This window comes from Lepus europaeus, chromosome 2, assembly GCF_033115175.1.
Source record: "Lepus europaeus isolate LE1 chromosome 2, mLepTim1.pri, whole genome shotgun sequence".
In the NCBI taxonomy this organism is placed as follows: Eukaryota; Metazoa; Chordata; class Mammalia; order Lagomorpha; family Leporidae; genus Lepus; species Lepus europaeus.
This window is the reverse complement of record NC_084828.1, coordinates 162,042,319-162,069,372: the sequence shown is the minus strand read 5'-3', so window position 1 is coordinate 162,069,372 and position 27,054 is coordinate 162,042,319. Positions and strand designations below refer to the sequence as shown.

The window sequence follows — 27,054 nt, the reverse complement described above, 5'->3', positions numbered from 1 at the left end:
TTTTCTGTTAATATTTCACTAAAAAGGCCTTCTAGTCCTTTCTGTCTTTCCATGCCTCAAGAACTCCTAGAACCCGTATCCTCGGTCATTTGATAGCATCCTGTAGGTTCCCAACAGTTTTTTTGGTTTTCTAATTTCTTCCTTTTGTTTTTGGTTTGTATAATTTCTTGCACTTTGTCTTCTAAGTGGGATATTCTTTCTTCTGCTTCACTGATTCTGTTGTTAAGGCTCTCCATTGTATTTTTTATTTGTTGTATTGAATTCTTTGATTTTGATTTCTCTTTAAGATCTCAATTTCCTGAGAGAAATTTTTTTTCATGTCATGTACAGATTTGAGTAGTTCATGCATTTGCTTCTGATTACTTCTATGGAATCTTCTGATCAACTTTTTGAATTCCATTTCTGGTATTTCTTCCATCTCATCATCTTCACAATCTAGTATTGAAGTTTTGTGTTCTTTAGGGAGCATAATGTTGTCTTCCTTGTTCTTGTTTCTTGAATTGGTGCATTTGTTGTTCAGCATTTGTTGAGATATTCATTGGTTTCTTCTTAATTTTTTCACTGTGGTAGCTTTTATCTTTGTACTATTCCTCTGTAGATAAGTGGAGTGTCTGCTTTCAGTGAATATCTAGAAGCTTGTAGTAGGTGTGGCTGGGGAGCTCTATTCAGTTCTCCAGGGTGAAGGGCAAGTCTAAGGTAACACACCCAGGTTTGGCATGGTAAATCTTTTTTTTTAAATCAGAAGGGAAGTTTATTCTGCTCAGCTGAGCTCCTCTCCTCAATAAGGCTAGAATCTGAGTGCTAGCCCCAGTGGATATAATAGTCACAGGTGCTGCCCCAAGGACCACACAAAGGACCTGCACAGTCCTCAGTGTAAGCTCAGATTCCCAAGCAATGTCCCTCACTAGGTAACCAGGAAGCCCTGAGCATGTGGAGTCTCCCACAGTGACTGCCCAAAGTCCCAGACACACCGTGAGTCCTACCACAGAGCCTCAGTTTTTTTTCACAGTCTGGCACACAAGCCTCCCACAGTCACAAGCTCCCAGCCCCCTGTTAGTTCTCCCCACAAGAGTCAGGAGTCTCTACTTGGCTTGCTTCTGGGCGCAGACACAAGGTGTCCAAATTGGCACCTGCTCTATCAGCTTGTTACAGGACCCCATTGTAAAGTGATCAGGAAGAGAGAAACATGTCACTCCTTTTTTAAATTTTTTTTTCTCCTCTAGTTTGACAGCTACACTATCCCTAACAGGGCACCAAGTTGAGTTCCCTCTAGGCTCTTCCTGCAGCTTTATCCACAGTGGCTTGGGCTGCAATGGTCTGGTCTCACCTCATTTTCCAATGCTGGTACATAGGCTCTATCCTGCTGGAGTCCTGAGTAATGAGCATCCATGCCCTCCATGTAGGTTCACCAAATCCCTCTAATATGCATAGAGCTTCCTCTACCATTTTCTCCCTAAAGCTTCCCTGAGACCGCACTCTCTCCACTTTTTTTAAGATTTATTTTATTTATTTGAAAGACAGAGATACACAGAGAGAGGTAGAGACAAAGAGAGAGGTCTTCCATCCTCTGGTTCACTCCCCAGATGGCTGCAACAGCCGGAGCTGCACCAATCCGAAGCCAGGAGCCAGGAGCCAGAATCCAGGAGTTTCTTTTGTGTCTCCCATGTGGTGCAGGGGCCCAAGGACTTGGGCCATCTTCTGCTGCTATCCCAGACCATAGCAGAGAGCTGGATTGGAGAAGAAGCAGCCGGGACTAGAACCGGCGCCCATATGGGATGCCAGCACTTCAGGCCAGGATTTTAACCCACTGCACCACCAGCCCCTCTATCCACTTTTTTTAAAACCATCTTCTCCTATACCAGAGAAGTAAGCTCCCTCCCTCCCTACTCCACCATCTTGAAACTCCTCAGGAACTTCTCATACACCTTACTGACAATAGCAGTGCCCCAAGACTGGTTCAGTCTTCACCAGCTCTGCCCCATGTGCCAATCTTTCACAACACCAAAGAACATGCAAAGATCTAGAACAGGTGGGAACAACCCTAGAGTTCAAGACTTCCTGATCTGGAGGAGCAGTTGATGGCACCACAATGATGTGACAAAAAGATGTATACTCTGAAAGCCACTAAAGAACATGAATCCTCAAAATGTACCAATCACAAGATCAAATAAAGACAGCATTTTTTAAATCTTTACACAATGGAAATTTTTCTCCATTCTCATCTCTGATCTATTATTCATTGTCATTTACTCTTGTCATTGTATCATTGGAATCTAAACAATCAACTTAACAATTGTGTATTGTTGAGTTTCAAAAACCCAAATTTAGTTAGATTTTGTAGCCAAATGATCTAAAAAGTCAAAGGTTTAAAATAATACCTTATTATGCTTCACTAGTTTATGAGTTTACAAGTCATCTACACGGTCCTGCTGATCTGGTGAGTTTTGGTTGATCTTAGCTAACCTCTTTCATGTGTGAGGCCTGGCCTGAGTAACTGATATGACTCCACTGTGGCCCACATATTAGATTTTTCTCCATCAGGCTGACCAGGCTTGTTCACATGATGACTGACTGTGTCCCAAGAGAAAAAACAGAAGCCTCTGGGAGCCCAGGCTCCTAACTTATGCAGAGTCATTTGACTGCATTTTATTTGCCAAGGGAAGTCACAAGCCCAATCTAAGTTCAAGGTTTGGAGAAATGGACATTATCTCTTTGTGGAGGAATCTGCATGGTCTCCCATTGCAAAGGGCAGGGATCCAGGGAGAAATGGAAAATGATAGCTGTTTTGCAGTCTGCGACAGAAACAAATAATCTTTCCAAGCAAAAAACGTGGCTCCTTTTAGGGAGTTTGATTTAGAACAAGAAAAAACATTTTTGCCAACCCCAAAGGTTCTTCACAAATCTAAGTATATTGTGAAGTGAGGCAGGCTTCCACCCCCTAAAATCACTAGCTGTCCCCCTCTGAATTCTGTCACCCGACACACCCATTCCCAACCAACAGTCTTGCAGTTCACAGCCAGGAAGGAGAGTCTGGAGGGCAGTGTTTGTCGAAAACTAATTAGGCAGCCTCGGGCCTGAAATGCATCCACTGAACTGGAAGATTCTGCAGCTACAAAAATAAAATGCTTGATGGACAAATGAATGCTTGGCTTCTTCTAACAGAGGGTCTAGAGAGCTGAAGAGCTGACAGAAAAGGTCAGTGCAAGAACAGGTGCACCACAGAGTCACATCTCAGGTACCGGCAACTCCCAACAAGACTCAGAGCCCTTGGGGCAAAAGGAGAACAGAAAACCCCAGCACAGGAGTTTTAACAAAGTGAAAAAATACTAGTCTTTCTGGAAAAGGATCACTAGCATGCAAGCCCATTCTCCTGATAGCACATCTGGAACATGTGGGCCTACAGCTACAAAAACAAGCAGCTCTTTGAAATAGAAAAGGTTTGTTCTCAAGCTGTGAATTCCCTCATCTTCTTCTTTGTTCTCTATTTCATTCAGTTTACAGAGAGTCACAAATGCATGAAGAAGATAGCAAGGAATAAAAAAATTATTAACTAATTTATACCAGAAACTTTATACGGTTAAATATTGGCACCCAACAACCCAGAGAAGAAGGTAATATTCTATCCTTTTGACAAATTCAAAACTTTAGGACTTGTCTGTTAACTAATATTCACATTTTAGATGTGCTGCTTGTGCACCCATTTCTGCCTGACCTCAAAGCTGGCCAGGTTTCTTAGAATTGTGAGACCAGTTAAATGCCTTTGTGTGGATGTTGAGTTGAGGTACCCAGGACAGCCTAGCTGATGTTCCAGGTTAATGACATAGGCTTGAACCTGGTCTGCCACTTTCTACTCTAAGGCCCTCCTCCACATCACAATTTTAAGATGGAAAAATCAATCCATTAATTAAGTTATTCATCCTAAAATTGCTTAATGAACAGCTACTATGTTCCAAGTACTGTGGGAGGGAACTTAATGGGAATAATACGCAGACAACTCAGTGCCAGAGAATTTATGACTCAGGATTTATCAAATAAAAGATTGATTGGGAGGAAGCCTAAAACAGGGCCAAGGAAACTTTGGGAAACCATCATCTATGTTATTACTACATCTTCCTTTCACTCCTTTGATGTCTCCATTTTCATCCCTTTAGCTGCTCCATTCACAGTATTTTATAGCAGCAATACCACAAACAGAAACAATCTGAGTCCCTACTCCCCACATTCAAGACTTTTCTTCTTGTCTGGTAATAATAATAGATAGAATCAAAAATGAGTGAATGCTACAACATCAAAAGCATCCACACAGCAGACTCATAGAATGATAATCACTTTAAGTAACTCTCTGACCTCAGAATCAGCATTTAAGGCTCTCTAGTCTGACTGAAAGGCCTGTGAGAGCATTTCAGGCATGGAAAGCCAAGACACTGTGGCAAAAATAAAATGTTCTACATGAAGGATCTCTGTGAGTAAGACCCCAGAGGAAAGAAGTGGCCATCAAAGGATGTACTTTTCTCTGAAGGGAGAAGAGAACTTCCACTTTGCTTATGGCCTAGTCTAAATACTGATGGAGTTTGTGGACTTAAAAGTCTTTCATAGCCTAGGCAGCTCATGTCAAGAGCCTCAGGTGGTCACTGACATCATATGTAATAGTGTTAATTGTTAAATTAACAACAGGAGTCACTGTGCACTAACTTCCCATGGAGGACCTCTGCCCTCAATGAGTTGTATTATGAGAGTTAACTGTAAAACTAGTTCTCAAATAGTTGAGTGTATTTGTGTGTGTATGTGTGTGAAAACTATTGAAATATTTACTTAGTATAGAGCTGGTCTTCTGTGTATAAAGTTAATTGAAAATTAATCTTAATGGAAAATGAAACTGGGAGGGGAGAGGGAAGAGGTGGAGGGGTGGAATGTGGGTTGGAGAGTGGGTATGGTGGGAAGAATCACTGTATTCCTAAAGTTGTACTTATGAAATTTGTGTTCGTTAAATAAAAGGTTTCTTTGAAAAAAAATTAAAATAAAAAATATTTATTCTATAATTAAAGGAGTGACAAATACTGAAGACAACAACCCTGAAACTTTGAGAGTATTGTGTATATTAACGGTCAACACAGAAATTCTCTTAATCTCTCCAGTACAGTAGTAAAATTCACTGCCAGGAGTGTTCACCATAGGGTGCTTACTGAAATACCACCTTTTGCTGTAATTTGGTGTGTTTCCCCCTATTTATAACTATGCTACTATGTGTAGAGGAATTGAGATTACAGCAATATCTCCAGGAGGCAAAGCTTAAGACAAAGGCTGGTATAGGTGGCTGAATGGAAGGCAATTCCAGAAAGCAAAAATGAGGGGTGGAAAACAGGAGAGTACAAAAGACCACAGAATTGCATGCAAGTGGGCTGACCAGCCATTGAGGCAACTACAGCTCACTCTTGTTGAGTGATCTCGGAGGAACTGTGTGACCTGCACCTCAGACTTGTCTCCCCAGAGGGAAAGAAGTCAGAGACACACACATTGGTTCCCATCAGCCTTTGGCACTGAGTTCACCACACTGATGGGCTCTGAGGCTGGCTGATCTTCATTCTGTGGCTTCACAAGTGTCCCCATGCCCCAAGCTTGAGGAGGGATGTTGTCACTCACATGGCACTATGTACATTAGGTGGGCTGACAGCATGCAGCCCAGAGCAACATAACTATCCACTAGAAATAACATTTGTGTTTTTGAAATGGCAATAAGTATAGATATTTAATACCTAGTAAATTACAAAGTGATCTTCAGGTAAGTAAGTTCATTTAACTAATAGTCATCCTGTGAGATTGGTAATTATCATTGTCACACTTCCTTGTGAAGTTCAGAGGATCAGAGAAGTCAAAAATGGTACAACTCACTCATCTTACTCAGAGTACTGGTCTGTTTCTGCCAGTTGGAATTGCCATAATAAGAACATCTTTTTGGAATCATCAATACACCCTACACCTTCTGATTTGGAAATGCTAAGCAGACCTTTTTAATTATCAAATTGCTTCAGAACCATGAACACCTGTCCTAATAATGATCCGGAGGTGAGTCATCAGCAACTTATATTTCTCTTATCCTCCAATACATAAGTCAGAACTATAGAATCCAAGAAATAAATAACAGGTCCCAGTTTATCTGAAAACATCCCTCAGCATAATTCATGCAGCACTTCCAGCAAAAGAGTGTTTGCTCCTCGTGCCAAAAATTCTCCATAGAAATCTGTGCTGAAAGCGTCATGTGGCCACATTCCCATCTGCAGATAAGTTTGTTTTTCTCTGTTCCATGCCAGGCTACTTAATCCTGTTATCATAATAAATTGCTATTTTCTCTGCCCTCCTTATACAATTATTGGTGTGAAGCTTGAGATTTTAAGAATATAGGAAAATCTACCAGACACATTAATAGAACCATTCCCACATTTAACTAATCTGATCCTTACTTTTTCAAAAACTGACAGCTGAGTATATCTCTTCTGAAATGTCACTGTGCATTAAAAAACCATTGCAAACAATGCTTAATCCCTCATCCTATCTGTAGCCAAGTCTTGCTCAGCAAATTTTGTGTTTTGGCAACACAATCATAATTTTGCTTGCTTTGCCTGCTGGCAGATATATGCATATACTCACAGTACTGACAGTAGACCAGATGAATTAACCTATCAATGTGAGTTTATTGCAAACAACAGTAAAAATCACAGTAACATTTCTTTCTTATTAGTTATTTGTTTATTCTTATTTCATTTGAAAGGCAAAGAGACAGAGGAACAAAGAGAGATATATCTGCTGTTCAGTTTCCCAAATGCCTCCAAAACCAGGGCTGGACCAGGCTAAAGTCAGGAGCCCAGAACTCCTTCAGGTTTCCCATGCGGGTGGCAGAGACTCAAGCATTTGAGCCATCACCTGCTGCCTCCCATGGTACAGGAAGTGCAAGAAGCTGAATCAGAAGCAGAGCCAGGACTAGAACCCAGGCACTCTGCAATGGATGCAGCCATCCCACATGGTGACTAAACCCTTGTGTCAAACTCACATCCCCACAATAACATTTATAAAAATAAGAGAAAACGTAATCTACAGGGTATGTCCAAATGTCATAAAACTAAAAAGCAAAATTTTTCTTTCTTTTTTAATAAGAAAATCTGTTTATTACTATTCCCAATCAATTTTGTCAAGTGGTGTGATGGTATAAGACCCTCAGCAAAAAAAGAAAAAAAAACGTATTTTCATTTCCTTGCTTATAATGATTATTTCCCATTGCTCTGCTTTGCTGTATTTTTCAAATTGCATCAGGGTCAGATAGCCTCCTATCAGCTTTCCTGTGATGTTTACAGAAGTCTGTATGGCGTCTGTCTCTTCATCCTTTGATCTCAGAATGGCTCAGTCGAAAAAACCAGGATAATTAAAGAGTCACTTATTAAGAAATTATTAATAAAAAAGTTTGGAATAAAATCAACACACCAAAGTTGACAGATTTGTACCTACCTTTATTATATTTGTTTAACTGCAGAAAAATGTTCCACCCAAGAAACCAAGAACAAAGCTCATTAAAATGTTTAAACTAACTAGTTTTTATTTTAGACTAAACTAATGAGAAGCAATTGTTTTCCCACAATATGCTTGAAAACCTCAAGTATCATTTGCAGAAGGCGATTTGGACTTTCTGGTCTATCTTAAATCCTTCTGGGCTAAAGAAGCTTACAATGTTGTAGCTAAAAAATCAATTGTTACTCAAAACAACAGTGTGAAGAAAAAGTTATTTCCTAATCATTGGAAAAATAAAGATCTGAAACTGCCCACAGATAACACAGCAATGAGGATACCACATCACATCCTGCATATAATCACAAGATGTTATTCTTGAAGTCACCTAATCAAGTTGGAAAATACACTTTGTGTAATCATATTTCTAATACTTTTCAATAAATGAGGCTTCTTAGGAGAGTATATATAACATATATATGTCATATATATGTGTATATATATATATATATGGCCTCATTAATAGAGTAAAAAACATTCCTATACAATATTTTGAGTAGCTGTACTTCAATAATAGATCACCTCTCACCTCAGTGTTCCTTCTTTCGGGCAAATGTAATGAGTACCCATCCTGAGCCAGCTATTCTATAATGCACTGGACATGAACAAATAAATAATGTACAGTCTCTGAGTAAGGTAGGTGACAGCACCACTATCCAACAGAAGAAGATCGAAATAGATGATGAAAATAGCTAGTAAATTATGTTCTAATAAAGCTAGAGACCAGTTACTAAGAGAAACCAAAGATGTAATCATTGAGCCACTGACCCAGGAATACAGGTTTATATGGGTGGTGATTTTGTCTTTAGTCTTAAAAAATAAAGGATGTACGACTGTTATACTACCATATTTTTAATTATCCATGATTACTTTAAAATTTACTATACAGGGGCTGGCATTGTGGCATAGGAGTTAAAGCTGCCACCTGCAGTGCCAGTTTGCGTTCCAGCTGCTCCACTTCTGATCCAGCTCCCTGTTAATGTGCCTAGAAAAGCAACAAAAGATGGCCCAAGTCTTTGGGCCCCTGCACCCACATGGGAGACTCAGAAATTCCTGGCTTCTGGCTTCAGATCAGCCGAGCTCTGGTCATTGCGGCCATTTAGAGAGTGAACAAGCGCATGGAAGACCTTGCTTTCTCTCTCTCTCTCTCTCTGCCTCAGCCTCTCCGTAACTCTGCCTTCTTCTTTTTTTTTTTTTTTTTTTTTTTTTGACAGGCAGAGTGGACAGTGAGAGAGAGAGACAGAGAGAAAGGTCTTCCTTTTGCCGTTGGTTCACCCTCCAATGGCCGCCGCGGTAGCGCGCTGCGGCCGGCGCACCGCGCTGTTCCGAAGCCAGGAGCCAGGTGCTTCTCCTGGTCTCCCATGGGGTGCAGGACCCAAGGACTTGGGCCATCCTCCACTGCACTCCCTAGCCACAGCAGAGAGCTGGCCTGGAAGAGGGGCAACCGGGACAGGATCGGTGCCCCGACCGGGACTAGAACCCGGTGTGCCGGCGCCGCAAGGCGGAGGATTAGCCTAGTGAGCCGCGGCGCCGGCCCGTAACTCTGCCTTCTAAATAAATAAATAAATTTTTTTAAAAAATTTACTGTATCTGGCCAGCGCCGTGGCTTAACAGGCTAATCCTCCGCCTTGCGGCGCCGTCACACTGGGTTCTAGTCCCAGTCGGGGCGCCGGATTCTATCCCAGTTGCCCCTCTTCCAGGCCAGCTCTCTGCTATGACCTGGGAGTGCAGTGGAGGATGGCCCAAGTGTTTGGGCCCTGCACCTGCATGGGAGACCAGGAGAGGCGCCTGGCTCCTGGCTTTGGATCAGTGAGATGCGCCGACTGCTGCGGCCATTGGAGAGTGAACCAGTGGCAAAAAGGAAGCCCTTTCTCTCTGTCTCTCTCTCTCTCACTATCCACTCTGCCTGTCAAAAAAAAAAAAAAAAATTACTGTATCTGGGTGAATTATTCAATTCAATTATTCCTTATAGCCATTGTCTATATTCCCATTAAACTAGGGTCTTTTTGCTTTGTACCTGTTAAACTTTTAATTTGGTGAAACATCAAGCTTTTTTACTGTAATATAAATTTAAAATATGTTATCTCAAAAACAAAAAAAAAAGAAAAGGAGAAGGAAAAAGAGTGGGCAGGAGAAAGGGGAAGGGAGGGAAGGAAAATCATTATGTTCTTAGAATTGTATCTACAAAGCATATTGACCTTGCTAAAAACTAATTAAAAATTAAAATGAAAATTTTAAAAAGGAATTCACCAACATGGGAGAATGGGGCCAGATGTCATTTAAGACATATGTTAACATATAAACTCATAGACAAATCCCAACTCAACTGGCTTAAGAAAGGAAAAGCACAGAAACATACTATTTCATATAAGTGAACTATTCAGAGGTTTACAGCCTTCAGGTCTAGGTGGATCCAGGTCTCAGCAGATCACTAACCACCTCTCTCTTCACTTCTTAGCTCACTTTCCTCTCAGCAGGCGTGGTCCTGAAACAGCCTTCCCTTTCATGGTGGAAGGGTGGCTGTGAGCAGCTGTAGGCAGCCCTAGACTTACATTGTACCCCACATCTAACTCCAGGGAAAAGACATTGTTATCTTTCTTGATATAAAAGCCCTGAAGTCCAGCCCTGTTGTGTCTAGTTGAAGCAAGTGATCTTGTTACAATCAAAAGAATGTGACCTTCTGGCCAGACTTACATTGCTAGTCCACTTCTGGAGCCCAAAGCAGAATCGCCTTCATCCAAATGACACGGAGAGTGGAGTAGGTATGGTCCCTAAACAAAAGTAAAGATTCAAGATCACAATGACCAGAACAAAAAATGAAACAAGTAGATTTAGAGCATATCCTAAACATATGGCCATAAAAAGGGCATGTGGCGATCTAAAGAGGGTCCACATAGCTAGGGTGAAATGTGGCAGTTCAATGGGGCAAAAGACTGGAACAAAGGTTTATGCTACACCATGTAGGTCAGGATATAGAAAATCAGGGCTTCTCAGATTATTAATGAGTGGCCTTATAACAACACGGCAAAAGCAACACATTTCCCCCAGAGTTAGAAGCTGCAGATTAATGCAAATTTCTATTTGGGCCAAAATTATTTGAAATTCATAATCTTAACTTTGAGATTCATACAAATTGGTATTCTATTCTATAAGATATCAATGTTTGTTTTTACACATTTTAATGATTTTAATTTCCACTGACTAACCAATACTCCAGAAATTAGAAGTGCAGAGGTGCTAGGGGGAGATTGGCTTTCTCCTATATATCCTTTGACTTCACTTAGAATGGCAAGAGAATTTATTGAGCTCCAGATACTCCTGTAGCTGGTACCCTACCATATACTCCCACTGAGATACTCTGCAAAGCTGATAGGAAATCATATTAAGTGTTGTAGACTGGGTTCTACAGGATGCAGATTCTGAGAGTTTGGGGTATAATTTGTTTATGCAGGATTAAATCCTGCAAAGGCAAAGAGAGGAACAGCAGCATGAGTAAGCAGAAAAAGAAGAGACGCTAAGAAGAGGCTCAACAAAGCCTCAACCAGCCCCGTGGGAAGCTCCAAATAAAAAGAGCCATTCAGAGTTGTATGCTTTGAGGAGAAACCTCCAGGCTTTTATCCCTCCACCAGCACGCAGGCTGTGAACTCCATTCATTGGAAGGAATGCAGGCAGAGCATGGTAGACAGCTCTGCAACTGAGGCAGATCCTCCTTTCAGGAGCTGAAAGCCAGGGTTGTCTGCTGACCACACCCCACCTGTAAAAAACTGTAAAAATGTTCTCCTTTGGAAGAGGATCCAGGTGGCATATCTCCATGCCATCAATCACGGGTGTAAAGTGATATGAGCAGATTTGCTTTGGAAGGATTACTCCAGAAGGTACTGAAAGGAAGGGATTCTTGGAATAATCTGTGTGAGAGCTGATGATGTTTCCTTGTACTTCATTTTACATTTTAGTACCTGCAATCAGGAGAAAGCAGGAGCAGGTTGGTGAAATGGAGAAATGATGATGCCAACTTTGCCTTCAACAGTTTTTCTCAGGCATACCCATACACTTTATTAAATTGCATTTGATCATTTTCTGGGGTTCATTCAGCACTGTCACATACATCATCTCATTTATTGGATCCTCAATGCAAGTCTACATAGTTACAGTCTAAAAGGAATAAGTCAAATTGCATGGGATTACTGCTCCCACGTGCATGATGCAGGACCCGACAGCATCATTTTGGTCCTCATGCACATGGTCCTTAAGAACAGTCTTATGTATTCTCATAAATGAGTTTTTCCCTTTACCTCTTCTACCAGGTACAATCTAGCCCAGTTTACCTTCATGCCCTACTAGTTTTTCCTTTAGACCCTTCTTTAAACATGCAATTCCTATAGCCTTAGACAGATTTAACCCACTGAAATTACTTGCATTGGCTAGATCTCTTCTGTTACACAACTATTCAGAATCTCTCGCCACTAGCCAACAGCATTCCCAAAGGAACATCTTTGGCTACTGAGGCTATTGTTTCCTATGTAGGTCCTACCCAGTGATCTTGAAAAGGGTGATGTAGAAGACATCGCTGGTAGCTACCAACACATTGACATTCTCTGATCAAGCATTAGTCAGACCTTCTTTTTTTTAAAAAAAGATTTATTTATTTATTTGAAAGAGTTACACAGAGAAAGGAGAAGCAGGGAGAGAGAGGTCTTCCATCTGCTGGTTAACTCCCCAGTTGGCCACAACGGCTGGAGCTGCACCAATCCGAAGCCAGGAGCCAGGAGCTTCTTCTGGGTCTCCCACGTAGGTGCAGGGGCCCAAAGTCTTGGGCCATCCTCCACTTCTTTCCCTGGCCATAGCAGAGAGCTGGATCGGAAGTGGAGCAGCCAGGACTCGAACTGGAGCCCATATGGTATGCCGGCGCTCAGGCCAGGGCGTTATCCTGCTGCGCCATGGCGCTGGCCCCTAGTCAGATCTTCTTTAAGACTCTCAGGAAAGTGATATTAGGCAAGAAATCATCCTGTTCACTGTTGTATTACAGGCTTCATCTCTCTAAATAATCTTTGCCTAAATCTACTAAGAAGATGTGGGCTGCATAATTATACCAAAGTTTGAGTATTACCAGAGCTGTCTAGCATAGAGGTCTGTGTCTAGTGCTGTATAATTTGTTTCACTCTTGTTTAGTCAGGGGTTCTCCAGAGAAAGAGAACCAATGAGAAATGGAGGAAGAAGGAAGGAAATTAAGAAATTGGTCATATGCATGAGGAGGCTGGCAAGTCCAAGCTATGTAGGGTCGATCAGCAATCTGGAAACCAGAAAGAGCTGCAGTTAGATCTAAAGGCAGAGTGTGAAAAGAATTCCTTTCCATCAAGGAAGGTCAGTCTTTTCCTTAAGGTCTGAAACAGGATGTACAACCCATTCATATAGTTGGATATCAATCTGATTTACTCAAAGTCTACTGACTCAAATATTAATCTCATCTTCAAAAAACTACCTTCACAGAAACATCCAGAATAATGTCTGAACAAACATCTGAGTCTGATGGCCTAGCCAAATTAACATAAAATCAACTATTACAATTACTAAGATACCAAAAAATTACCATACCAAAACTGTTCCATTTAGACTTTGTACATTAATTCTCCATGGCAGTAAGTTAATATAAAACTTATGTTGGTACCAAAGATTTTTTGAAGGTGGGGGGAGGGATTGGCCTAGCAGTTAAGACATCAGTTAAGATGTCTGTGTCCCTTGTGGTTGGTGCTGTGGAGTAGTGTGTAAAGTCACCACCTGTGACGCTGGCATCTCATATCCAGATGGCTGTTCTACATCCAATCTAGTTCTCTGCTAATGAGCCTGGGAAAGCAGCGAAAGATGGCCCAAATTCTTAGGGCCCTGCACCTATGTGGGAGACATGGAAGAAGCTCCTGGCTCCTGGCTTCAGTCTAGCCCAGCACCGGCTGTTGTGGCCATTTGGAGAGTGAACTAGCAGATTTCTCTCTCTCTCTCTCTCTCTCTCTCTCTCTCTCTCTCTCTCTCTCTCTCTCTTTTTCTCTCTGCCTTTCATATAAATAAAATAAATTGTTGGGGAAAAAATGCCTGTGAACCACACTGGAGTACCAAGATTTGCTCCCTGCTACTGCAGACCTTGGTGGGCAATAAGTGGTGATTACTCAAGTAGTTGGATTCCTTCCACCCCTGCAGAAGACCTGGATTAAATTCCCAAACCCTACCTTTGGTCCTGCCCAGCATCAACCATTTCGGGACTGAACCAGTGAATAGGAGTTCTCTGTGTGTGCCTTTATAGGTATCTATCTCTCCCTGTGTGTCTTTCTGTCTCTCCAAAACTTTAAAAAAAAGTCTGTTTTGATTTACTTTAACTTCACATGTCAGAGTTCTTGATTAAAAGCAACAGAAACTGACTCTGGTTGTCTTAATCAGAAGATAACTTATTGGAAAGACATAAAGATATTATAGAATCAATAAAAATTTGGAAGACCAGGCCTTTAAAATTGAGAAGGTGGCTGAAGAAGCTAGACAACCAGATCTTGCTACAGTAAGACAGGACAACTGCCATGCCTACATGTCCCTGCCTCCCCACTACAGCACTATCCTCACTGCTCCATCATTTACTGTGGATAACATCATTTGTACGCCATTCAGAAGAGACTGAAAATTACCAGGAAACATTACATTGCCCAACTCCAAGTAGGGTGCACACTCTCCAGCCTTCACCTCAGATAGAAGAACATTGGATATTTTTAATTCTGTAATGTGAGATAATAGCTAGTATTCAGCAAGATCCACACCATGATGGATCTCCACAAATTGAGGACAATGTTTGAGTACTAGATTCTAAGAAATAAGACTAAATATACCCAGGCTGGCATAGTGGCACAATGGGTTGTGTTGCAGCCTGTAATGCCTAGCATCCCATATAAGTGCCAGTTCAAGTCCTGGCTGCTCCACTTCTGATCAAGCTCCCTGTTAATACACCTGGAAAAGCAGCAGTACTTGGGACCCTGGGAAACCAGGATTGAGTTCCTGACTTCTAGATGCAGCCTGGCACAGCCCTGGTCATTATGACCATTTAGGGAGTGAACCAGCTTATGTAAGATCTCTGTGTGTGTATGTGTGGGTGTGTACCCCTCTCTTTCTCTGTAACTTTGCCTTTCAAATAAATAAATAAAATATTTTTAAAAAGAAGAAGTAACCCAATAATGGAAATCAGACATACAAGATCTATTTAAAATAGTCCAGTCTCTACTCGTATATATACTTCTCTTCTTTTCTGAAAAAAATAAACATATATATATATATATATCCATACATATATATAAATGTATATATAAATGAAGAAAACATGGAGATTCCAAAAAGATTCCAATTTTGTGACTGCCAGAGTGTCTGGCTTTTACACCTGTTCTTGTATCCCTACCCAAAATCTTGACAGAGGTAAAACCAGAAAATCTACCCAAGAGTATAGGCAAGGTTGGGGCAGCAACTGTAAAGGAGTTAATTTGTGATCAAGCATAGTTGGCTAGTATATTATCTCATAAGAAACTCGGATGGTAACCAACACAGCTCTAGATACCGGGATTGGCATCTAGGAGAAAGCATTTGTTCACTAGATATTTATTGAATACATACTGTATGCCTGCCACTGTTCTACATATTGGAAATAGAGAAGTGGGAAGAGAAAACAGGTAAGATCCCTACTCCACCTACATTTGCATTCAAATAGAAGAACACAGACAATAAACAAATCTGCCACGTGATACAAAGGGACATGCAAAAAGCAAAGCAGACAAAACTGACAGAAAAGCAAAAGAAGGTGTTTTCTCACAGTGTCAGAGACAAGCTCTCTGAGAAGGTGACATTTGATCAGATACTTGAATAAATATCCCTTACATATAACTAGAGGAAGACCACTTCAGAGAGAATATTCTACAAATAGATGGGTCCTGGAGTGAAAATGCTCTTGACTTTCATTAAATTTTTTAATTGATATAAACGGAACAAATTTCATGTATCTCACACAGTTTTAAGAACATAATAAGACTTCCCACCCCATCCTCCTTCCCTCCCTCACTCTCACCCTTCCTCCTACTGCCCTTCCTGTATTTCTTTTAATTTTTGCAATATATTTTTTTTTTAGAAACAAGTTTTATCATTAGCACCTACATAAACAAGCTATGGTGTTGGGCAGTTAGGCTTATCTAAAACTTATGAAACATAAGAATATCCTCTACTTAATACACTAAGCAAAGTAAATCTGTGAGACAAGTTTTATTATTAGCCCTCATAATACAACTCTTTGAGAACAGAGGTCCCGCATGGGAAGTTAGTGCACAGTGATTCCTGTTCCTAATTTAACAATTGACACTTTTACATATGATGTCAGTGATAACCCAAGGCTCTTGACATGAGCTGCCTAGGCTATAGAAGCCTTTTGAGTCCACAAACTCCTTTAATATTTAGACATGGCCGTTAGCAAAGTAGAAGTTTTCTCCTCCCTTCAGATAAGAGTTCTTTGATGACTACCTTCTTTCAACTGGGGTATCACCCACAGAGGTCCTTCATGTAAGATACTTTTTGGCACAGTGTCTTGGCTTTCCATGCCTGAAATACTCTTGTGGGCTTTTCAGCCAGACCAGAATGCCTTACAGGCTGATTCTGAGGTCTGAGTGCTACTTTATGCTATTGTCTTTCTATGAATCTGCTGTATGGACTGCTTCCCATGTTGGAGCATTCAGCCCTCAATAATTCTATATATTATTATTACCAAACACTTAATCCTGTTTGTATGAACACTTTAACACTTAATCCTATCTATATGATCACTTTATTGTTTAATCCCATCCTTATGATCAATTTAACACTTCAAATGCTTTTTTTACCACCCCATTTAATGGGATTTAGGGTCCTATGGCAAGTTTTTAAATTGTACCCTTAGAAGTAAGTTCATAGAAATTTATGCCAAACTATGCAGCATTACAGTTATAGGTTTCTTACTTTTCATAATTACAACTTTAGGAACATGGTGATTCTTCCCATTGTACCTGCCCTCCCACCCACACTTCCACCCTTCTTCCTTCTCTCTCTCTTATTCTCTTATTTTTTACTAAGACCTATTTTCAATTAACTTTATACACACATGATTAACTCTATGTTAAGTAAAGAGTTCAAAAAGTAGTATGAAAAAAGAGAAAAAAAACTGTTAACAGTCGCTTGACATTTTGTTAACAAGCAAATCAGTCTGTGTGGTTGGAGCACAATGAAGAATAGCAACAGTAGCATAAGCCAAGGTTGGAGGAATACCAGAGGCCAGATCGTATAGAACCTTCTAGATTATGTTCATAGGCTAAGAAGTTTGAGTTCTATTCTAAGGAAGATGGAAATTTAGTAGCAGAAATTTTAACAGTGAAGCTGTGGGGTCTAACATATTTTTAAAAGGCTACCCTGATTGCTATGCTTAGAAGAAAATTCTGTGATAAGGTAGGAACATAAAGTCTAATTAGACCAATCCCAGTGAGGAATAAGATTTGAACTAGGCTCTGAACCATAGAAGCACTGAGAAGTAGTCTGGATGAGAATATGTTTTGAAGGTGAAACCAACAGAGTTTACTGATGAGATGAAGACCATGAGACAAAAGAGAAAAAATAATGATGATTTCGAAATTTCTGGCCATAGAAACCATACTGGTAGAGATAGGGAAGACTAGAAAATGATGAGATTCCTATAAAGAGTTTTAGTTGGAACATGGTAAATTTGAGATGTGTATTAGACATCCAATTTGAGATGTTTAGAGGTCATGAAGATAAAGGGATAGAACAAAGAGAATGGAAACAGAACAGTCAGAGAGGTGGGCTGCCAACCTAGAGATTGTGGTGGACTGGATGGCAGGAGATGAATTTCAGGAGGAAGTGATTAACTGTGTCAAATAAGATGAGAACCAAATAAGACAAGTACTAACTCAATTAAGAAGATGGGTCCCCTGGAATCTGATGGCAGGAAGATCACTGGTAACCTTGACAACACTGTTTCGAAAGACATAAAATACTAGTCTAGATTCTACTGAGATTTAGCAAGAAAGGAATAGAAAAGGCAACAGACATGTTTTTGAGAAATTTGCTCTCAAAAGGTACAGAGAAATGGAACAAGTGCTAAAGAAGTATATGGAGTTGAAAGTAAATTAGTTAATTTGCTGAGGGAAGTATATGAATATTCCCTTCCAACTGCTTATATTATTCTCAGATAAATAAATAAGTCATAGTGGGGAACAGAGGAGTAAAGAGGAGTTGTAGAAATTTAAGAAGAGCAGAAAATTCATGTGGTAAAAAATCATATGGCCAATACCCACTCTCTTCCATAGAAACCATAAAAGTAGGAGAAGGACTCCTACTTTTAGCCTGGCCCATATTATAAAGAAGAAGGAATATATTGATCCTCCCTTGTTGATATGTGTGATCAGTTAACTAAATTCTGGCAAATGAGAACCACGCAGAAATATTCTGTGGAGCTTAAAAGTAAATGCTTAAGACTAGAAGTGTCAGAGCCAGTGCTGTGGTGCAGCAGGTTAATGACCTAGTCTGAACCGCCGGCATCCCATATAGGCACTGGTTCTAGTCCCAGCTGCTCCTTATCCAATCCAGCTCTCTGCTATGGCCTGGAAAAGCAGTAGAAGATGGCCCACCTCCTTGGGCCCCTGCACCCACATGGGAGATCTGGAAGAGGCTCCTGGCTCCTGGCTTCGGATCATCACAGCTCCGGCTGTTACAGCCATCTGGAGAGTGAACCAGCAGATGGAAGCCCCCCCCCCCTCTCTCTCTCACTGCCTCTCCTCTCTCTGTTTAACTCTTTCAAATAAATAAATAAATCTTTAAAGGAGGTACCTTTCTCTGAAGGGAGGAGAGAACTTCCACTTTGACTATGACCTTGTCTATATATGATCAGAGTCGGTGAACTCAAAAGGCTTCTATAGCTTTGGCAACTGGTAACAAGAGCCTAGGGTGATTACTGATGCCATAAACAAGGGTGTCAATTTGTTAAGTTAACAACAGGAGTCATTGTGCACTTACTCCTTATGTAGGATCTCTGTGCTTAATGTGCTGTACATTGTGATTTAACGCTATAACTAGTACTCAAACAGTATTTTTCACTTTGTGTTGCTATGTGGGTGCAAACTGTTGAAATCTTTACTTAATATATACTAAACTGATCTTCTGTATATAAAGAGAATTGAAAATGAATCTTGATGTGAATGGAAGGGGAGAGGGAGCGGGAAAGGGGAGGGTTGTGGGTGGGAAGGAAGTTATGGGAGGGGGAAGCCATTGTAATCCATAAGCTGTACTTTGGAAATGTATATGCATTAAATAAAAGTTAAAAAAATAAAAATAAATAAATAAATCTTTAAAAAAAGACTAGAAGTGTCTCCTTTGTTGCTTGTGTTCTCTTTTGTTCCTTAGAACTTACATGTTACAACTGACACTTAAACATACTTGATTTTCTACTTCTCCATGTTTGATAACCATTTAAGACACCCATCTAAAAGACTAGTTTGAAAATAAAGATTAAATTTGGGTGCTATTTGGAAGAGTGACCTGCCTGACCTAAGTCTGCACAGTCACTATATGACACGGCGAAGACCTGAACTAAACAACTACATAGTGATATGTGTGTTTTTATTATGAGAAATAGTCATTTATTTACTTACTTTTGTGTCTAATAATGTATTAAGATATAAGGAAATGGAGGAAAGAAAGATGTAAATGTTCACTGCTCTTGTCCTCTTTGCAGCATTTACTTCTCTCCATGTAGAAATTGCTGCAAAGCAGAGGTACTCTAAAAGGAATTCATACTGTGATCGTCAGAGTTTGAATCTGAAAAGATATGGGCTCTCTGAGGAAAATGTCAGCATCCCCATGTGTTTTCGTGTGCTTGCACCCAGTATTAAGGGTTACTAAGTGAACAAAATGAGGCTTGCTTACTGCAAAGACCTCATGCCACTGAGTAGTAGAGTGTCTTCAAGTTTGGAGTACACAGAAGGGTCATGATAGGGGCCAGCGCTGTGGTGAACCAGGATAAGCTGCACCTGCTGCACCACCATCCCATATGGGTGCTGGTTCAATTCTCGGCTGCTCTATTCCAACCCAGCTCCCTGCTAATGTACCTGGGAAAGCAGTAGAGGATATCCCAAGTGCTTGGGCCCTGCATCCACATGGAGTCCTGGCTCCTGGCTTTGGTATGGTCTGGCTCTGGCCTTCATGGCCATTTGGGGAGTGAAACAGCTAATGAAAGCTCACTAGCTCACTCTTTCTCTGCGTCTCTGTCTCTCCCTCCCTCTCTATATCTCTGCCTTCCAAATAACATAAAATAAATCTTTTTTTAAAAAATCATGATAGAGTGAAGTTCTTGGGCCATGCCACACAATCTGATATAATTTGAGCTGAGACTAAACACCTTATAGGCACCTTTGTTAGATTAGATATTTCCCAATACTCTCATAATGCTGTAATTATGAGTATTATCTAAAAACATATTATCTCTACTACAGAAAATAAAATGACTTTTCTCTCTATGTATAGATAAACATATCTCTATTCTATAAGCAGAAATGGAAGCATGCATCTTACCAGATGTATTTTTTTTTTTGACAGGCAGAGTGGATAGTGAGAGAGAGAGAGACAGGTCTTTCTTTGCCGTTGGTTCACCCTCCAATGGCCGCCTAGGCCGGCACGCTGCAGCCGGCGCACCACGCTGATCCAAAGGCAGGAGCCAGGTGCTTCTCCTGGTCTCCCATGGGGTGCAGGGCCCAAGCACTTGGGCCATCCTCCACTGCACTCCCAGGCCACAGCAGAGAGCTGGACTGGAAGAGGAGCAAGCGGGACAAAAATCCAGCACCCCGACCGGGACTAGAACCCAGGGTGCTGGCGCCGCAGGCAGAAGATTAGCCTTGTGAGCCGTGGTGCCGGCCAAGACTTACTGGTTCTGAGAAGCTTGCCTAGCTGATTTGCTAACTGATAAAGCTAATGAGATCTCAAGATTGACCTAACTCCTTTCAACCCACAATTACTTTTTCCCACACACTTAACAGCCATCCATTTTTATTCTCATTTGATATATAATTTCAATTTATTTTGAGGTCAGAAAAGAAAATTGAGTGGAACTTAATGGAGTCAACTGAATCATAAATACACATCCACAGCTTGCTTTTCTGGCATGGTTATGAAATTCTCCATGAAAATACAGTATAAATAGTGCATTTGTATCAACATTTTGAGTAAGCCACTCAATTTTTATAAAGGTAAACTTTTAAGATTCAGTAAGAAAAATGTTTAAACAGGTTGTTCACAAACACTGTATATAAATTATGCCGTTCCTACTTATCAAGTAGCTTTATTTTTAATTCAGGCCAGAATAACACAGAGATTTCCAATCCTTTTCACCAAGAGATTGCTGTAAAGCAGCAAGATCAGATAGCAGTCATGATCTAGGTGAGCTCAGCTGTTTGAATTTTGAATACGGCTGTTTTACATTTAGGAAACTCATTATAGAATTAAACACATCTGAGAAAAGCACGCTCTCTCTAGATGTGGTATACGAGGGAACTTTGGAAAGTTCTTGGAAAATGGGTTAAAAGATAAGTTTATTTTGATGCAAAAGTACTCTCAAGTCCATGTATGGTTTTCTTTTTTTTTTTTTTTCAAAATTTATTTATTTATTTATTTATTTGAAAGAATTACAGAGTTACAGAGAGGTAAAGGCAGAGACAGAGAAAAAAGTCTTCCATCCACTGGTTCACTCCCCAAATGGCCACAACAGCCAGAGCCGAGCCAATCCAAAGCCAGAAGCCAGGAGCTTCCTGAGGGTCTCCCATACAGTTGCAGGGGCCCTAGTACTTGGGCCATCTTCCACTGCTTTCCCAGCCCATAGCAGAAAGATCGGAAGTGGAGTAGCCAGGAGACGAACTGGCATCTATATGGGATGCCAGCCTTGCAGGCAGAGGCTTTTCCCACTACACCACAGTGTCCATGTATGGTTTTCTAATAATATGTATTTTCCATGAATTTGTTAAAGTTTCCTCATTTTTTTTAAAAAAAAAAAAAGTGTCTATTTCTTTGAGAGACAGAGCTCCCATGTGCTGGTTCACTCACTCTTCAAATGTCCCCAAACAGATGGAGGTGGGAAGGAGAGTAAGGAGGAGGGCCAAACTCCACCCATGTCTCCTGTGTGGGGGGCAGTAACCCAACTCCCTGAGCCATCACTGCTGCCTCCCAGCGAGTGCATTAGCAAGAAACTGGAGTAGGAGCAGGAGCAGATATGGAACTCAGGAACTCCAACATGGGACTCAAGGATTAAATCACTAGGCCATCCAAACCCATCACAATTCTCATATTTTAACTTCACTGTTTTTAAGTAGCTAATTTACATACAGGTATAAGTTAAATCATCTAGGTTACAAATTTGCTAAATTACTGGCTAAGTTGAAGTTTAGATGAACCTTATGATTATTAAATTACAGAAATATGTGGGCAAAGTATGGTGATTTTTAAGTAACTATGCTATTTCCACTACCACTTAACTAGTTACAAGAAAAGAGACTGAATCTGCTTTTGTGTGTAGCATGTTTGAAAGGAAAAAGAAAAAGAAAAGCATTTCATCCCCAAATCAGATACTTAGCTCCAAGCTACAGTTACTTGGTAGTCAATGCAGAAACACTGGGTGCTAGAAATCAGCTCTCATTTAGATGTTCTCTGAATACTCCATGACTTTATGGACTAAACAGGGAAACTTTCCAATGGATCTGCAGAAATCTTGAGAGTGAGAATGATTATTTTTTTAAAAGCCCAATTGCTGGCATAACAAAGTGAGATTATTAGAATTTCATTGCTTGTCTTTGGTGACAAGGGGTCCTACAGAATAACCAAGATGTTCAAATAATTATTAAGCATGAACAGTAGGGGAGGGAAGGAAGGAAGAGAGGGAGGAAAAGAGGAAGAGAAGGAAATAAAAGAGGGAAAGTAAGGAAGAGGGGAAGACACAGAGAGAGAGAGAGAGAGAGAAAGAGAATTCTTAGGAATCTCTATAGTTTTACCTTTGTGCTCCAATCATTGCTAGCATTCAAGCTACAGATGACATGAATTGGAATACTGTAGCCCAGTGTGTCCCTCTTCCTTACTTGGAAGCCAGTGTTCCACTTGATGCAAACTGATCTAAGTCAATTTGTTCAATCAAAAATTGCTCAATATTTTGTTGGTAAACATCAATAGCATTCATTTATCAAAAAAAAGGCAGGGACTTCTTGTTTCTCTAGCACAACTTTTCTGCCAGGTTACAATAAAAGCAAATCTCAGGCTAAATACTGCCATGCTTAAAAATATTTGTCAACAAGTAAAAACAAAATAAAAAATGAAGTCAGGCAACCTATGATAGTCAAAGTGCTGATACCCAAATATCTTCAAGTGACTGTCTTCTCATCACAGGTGGGCCTGTGCTGCCAATAGAAACACTCCAGAAGGTGTTCCCTTTGTCCTTCTAAGACAGTGAACAGTGTTCCAATAAATGACTGCTCCATCACACAGGGTCTTAATTCAAGGATAATTGCAAGGTGGACATCAATAGCCACATGAGGATACATCAAAAGTCCATGGACAAATGAAATTAAAATATTAGCTTATTTTGGTGCAAAAAAAAATTGAAATCTATGCATAGTTTTTCCATAATATGCATTTCCATGAACTTTTTGAAGACCCCTCATACAGCATGAGTAAAAACATAAGGATTGTTTTGAGTTTGATACTCTAGATATTATTTGTACTCATACCATAACATAGTGATTCTACTATACAATTACTGTAAGCTCAATGAAGTCTCCCCTTTTTGTCCTTTATTTATTCCAACAGACATTTCGAAAGAGTTTCACTCTGAAACAAATGCAATAATATTAAAATTATATTGATGACTTCCAAGATGGTGGAATAGTGACAGAACAGTCCAACTCATATGGGGCTAAATTAATATTTAAAAAGAAGAGAAAGTACAATTGTATGATAAAGCCTTGGGAGAACCCCAGCAGGAGACCCAGGGAAAGCAATAGAAATGGTCCAGACTAGTGCTGAAAGAACAAATACACAACAAAAAAACAATAAAAGCCCAGATCAAGGGAAGAAGATGCCTGCCACAGCAAACCAGGTGAGAGGGGAATCCATGGGACCACAGCACTGCTAATACTAGGAGGAAGAGCTGGGTGAACTGCTTTTAAAGTTCCATGAAAACCGCCTAAAGGCAGCAGAGGCAGAATAAAGGAAAAAAAAAAGTGTCACATCTCTCTCACCTACCCTCTCTCCCTGCTATAGTAGAGACTTGCAGTCAGCAGAGGGTATGCTCATGCCACTTTTTGTTTTTTGACACAGGCAGGTAGCTGCCACTCCACCATCCACGTGCAACCCTGCAATAACAGGGGTTGTCTCCCACCCAAACAACAAGGGCTACAATAATTCTGAAGAATTCCTTCCCCCTCCGAGCAAGCTGTACCACACCAGTTACCTGGCAACTAAAGGGGAGGGGGAGCTGCCCCTACAGAGGGGAAGCCCCATCTATGGGACTCTCATACACACCCAGAATCATCAAGAATTGAGTGAGACTGCAGTGGGCAGGTGCTCTGCACGCCAATGATCCACAAACCTAACCAGAGGAAAAAAAAAAACCACTCCCAACAATGACACCCAAGCTGTTTGGGAGGACCACACACAGACAGTGGTTCTGGGAACACCTTAGTTTTACTATAGACCAACTGGCTAGTGGGATGGAGTGGCCCCACTCACAATCCTGGAGTTCCTCAGTTACCTATAGCAGCTCAGTACAGAGGGGACCATACTCACAGGAAAGACTCCACAGATCAAATGTGCAGTTCATTAAGAACTGTGGAGTGCTGAGCACACCAGGGACTAACACTGGGTCATGCCACAGCTGTGAGGAGAAGGGCTGGTCACACCAACAGAGGTGATCATTCCTCTCCATCCAGTTAACCAGAGGAGAGCTACCAAGCCCAGTGAATGGAGCACCCTGGCCATACCCAGCACATACCTTTTAGTATTCACTGAAAGTATAGATGTCCCACTAAGCCACAGAGACATAGACAAAAATAAAAGCCACTAGACAACAATAACAACAAAAATACACAATACCCTAAAAACAAAGGAAAAAATTTAAGAGATAAACTTAAGGAAGACACTATGAGCCCCTCAAAGAACACTACATTTTAATATTAGAAGGCAAAGATGGCTCTTTCTCTCCATCTCCTGATCTCTCTGTATCTTGATCTCTCTGGGTCTCTCTCTTACACTCTCCTTCTCTCTCTTTTCCTTCTTCACCCCTTCCTTCTGGTCTGTCAGGTTTCTCCCAATAAAAATATCCCTTAAAAAAAAAAACAAGAGGCAAAATGAAGAGATTGAGAAAATGCCAGAAACAGAACTCAGAAAACCAATCATCTGATTACTTAGAAGCAATAAGAAACAAATACATTAACTAAAAAAAATAGATATTATATAAATGAGAATTTTTCCAATTAAATTGAGATATTAAATTATCTTTCATATCAAAATGAAATAGTAGATATGAAGAAATCAATAGATCAAATAAAAAGTGCAGTGGAAATCTAAACACAGAAGTAGGTGAGGCAGAAGAAATCATATCTGAGCTAGAAGACAAATCTCTGGAAATTTTATACTCAGACCAAGAGGAAATTAGAAAATGATAAAAACACTGTTGAAGATCTACAGGATACTATAAAATGACCAAACATATGGGTTCTAGGAGTCCCTGAAGGCATGGAAAGAGAGAAAGGAATAGAAGGCCTGATTTTCAGTGAAATAATAACAGAAAACTTCCCTAATTTGGAGAAAGAAAGGGACATCCAAGAACAGGAAGCACATAGAACTCCCAATAAACATGACCAGAAAAGATCACCAACATGATGTAATGTAGTAAAATTCTCCACAGTAAAACATAAAGAAAAGATTCTAAAATGTGCTCAGAAGAACACCCAATCACACTCGGAGGAACCTCAATTAGACTCACAGCTGACCTCTCATCAGAAACCCTACAGGCTAGGAGAGAATGGCAAGATACAGTCCAAGTCTTAAGAGAAAAAAACTGTCAACCCAGAATATTGTACCCTGCAAAGCATTCATTTATGAATAAAGGTGAAATAAACACCTTCCATAAAAAAACTGATTGAAAGAATGTTTCACTGCCTGTCTAGCACTATGAAAGATGCTCAAGAATATGCTAGAAATAGAAACACAGAAACAAGGACATCACTATGGATGAAGGTGAAGACAGAAAATTGTCCAGTAAAGTACAAAGGAAATCCAAAGTAAAAAAAATAGGAATATTAATGGGAAAATGGAAGGCAAAGTCGTTACTTAACAACAGTCACTCTTAATGCAAATGGCTTCAACGATCCAGTTAAAAGACATAGGCTGGCTGAATGAATTAAAAAAGAAAACTCATTTATTTTCTGCCTACAAGAAATGCATCTCACCAACAAAGATGCAAGCAGACTGAAAGTGAAAGGATGGAAAAAGATATTCCATGCCAACAGAAACCAGAAAAGCCCTGGTGTAGCCATTCTAATATCAGAAAAAAATAAATGTTAACAAAAAAAAATGTTAAAAGATACAAAGAAGAGAAAAATGTAATGATCAAGGGATCAATTCAACAGGAAGATGTGACTATTATAAACATATATACACCTAATTACAGGGCACCTGATAACTTAAAAATGTTAATGGAATTAAAGGGTGACATAGAATCAAATACAATAGTAACAGGAGACTTCAAAACCCCACTTGCAGCAATGGACAGATAAACCAGAAAGAAAATCAGTAAGGAAACAACACATTTAATCAAGACTATAGACAAAAAGAACCTAACAGATATCTACAGAGCTTTCCATCCTATAGCCATAGAATACACATCCTTCACACTACTGCAGGGAACTTTCTCTAGGACTGATCACATGCTAGGCCTTACAGCAAGTCTCAGTAAATTGAAAAAATTGAAACCATACCATGTGCCTTCTCTGACCACAGTGGAATGAGGTTGGTAATCAACAAGTCAGGAATCCCCAAAACAAATCAAACACAAGACTGAACAACATGCGCCTGAACAAATAGTGGGTCACTGAAGAAATTAAAAGACATATCAAAAAATTTTTGGAAACAAATGAAGATGACAATATAACATATGAAAACATACAGGATATAACAAAGGCAATGTTAAGAGGAAAGATTATAGCGATTGGTACCTACATCAAGAAATTGGAAATGCACCAAATATTTGAACTCTTGATGCATCTCAAGGACATAGAAAAATAAAAGCAAACCAAACTCAAAACTAGGAGCAGAAAAGAAATAATTAAAATTAGAGAAGAAATAAACAAAATTGAAACAAAAAAAAATACAAAATATCAGCAAAATGAAGAAATGGTTCTTTGAAAAAATAAATAA

The 27,054-nt window shown here is 40.1% G+C and overlaps 1 pseudogene; it reads right to left on the bottom strand.

The window, feature by feature from the left end:
- The window catches only part of LOC133752160 (heterogeneous nuclear ribonucleoprotein A1-like 3), a 144,576-nt pseudogene extending 130,778 nt beyond the window's left edge, over positions 1-13,798 (bottom strand).
- Positions 13,799-27,054: the final 13,256 nt, after the last annotated feature.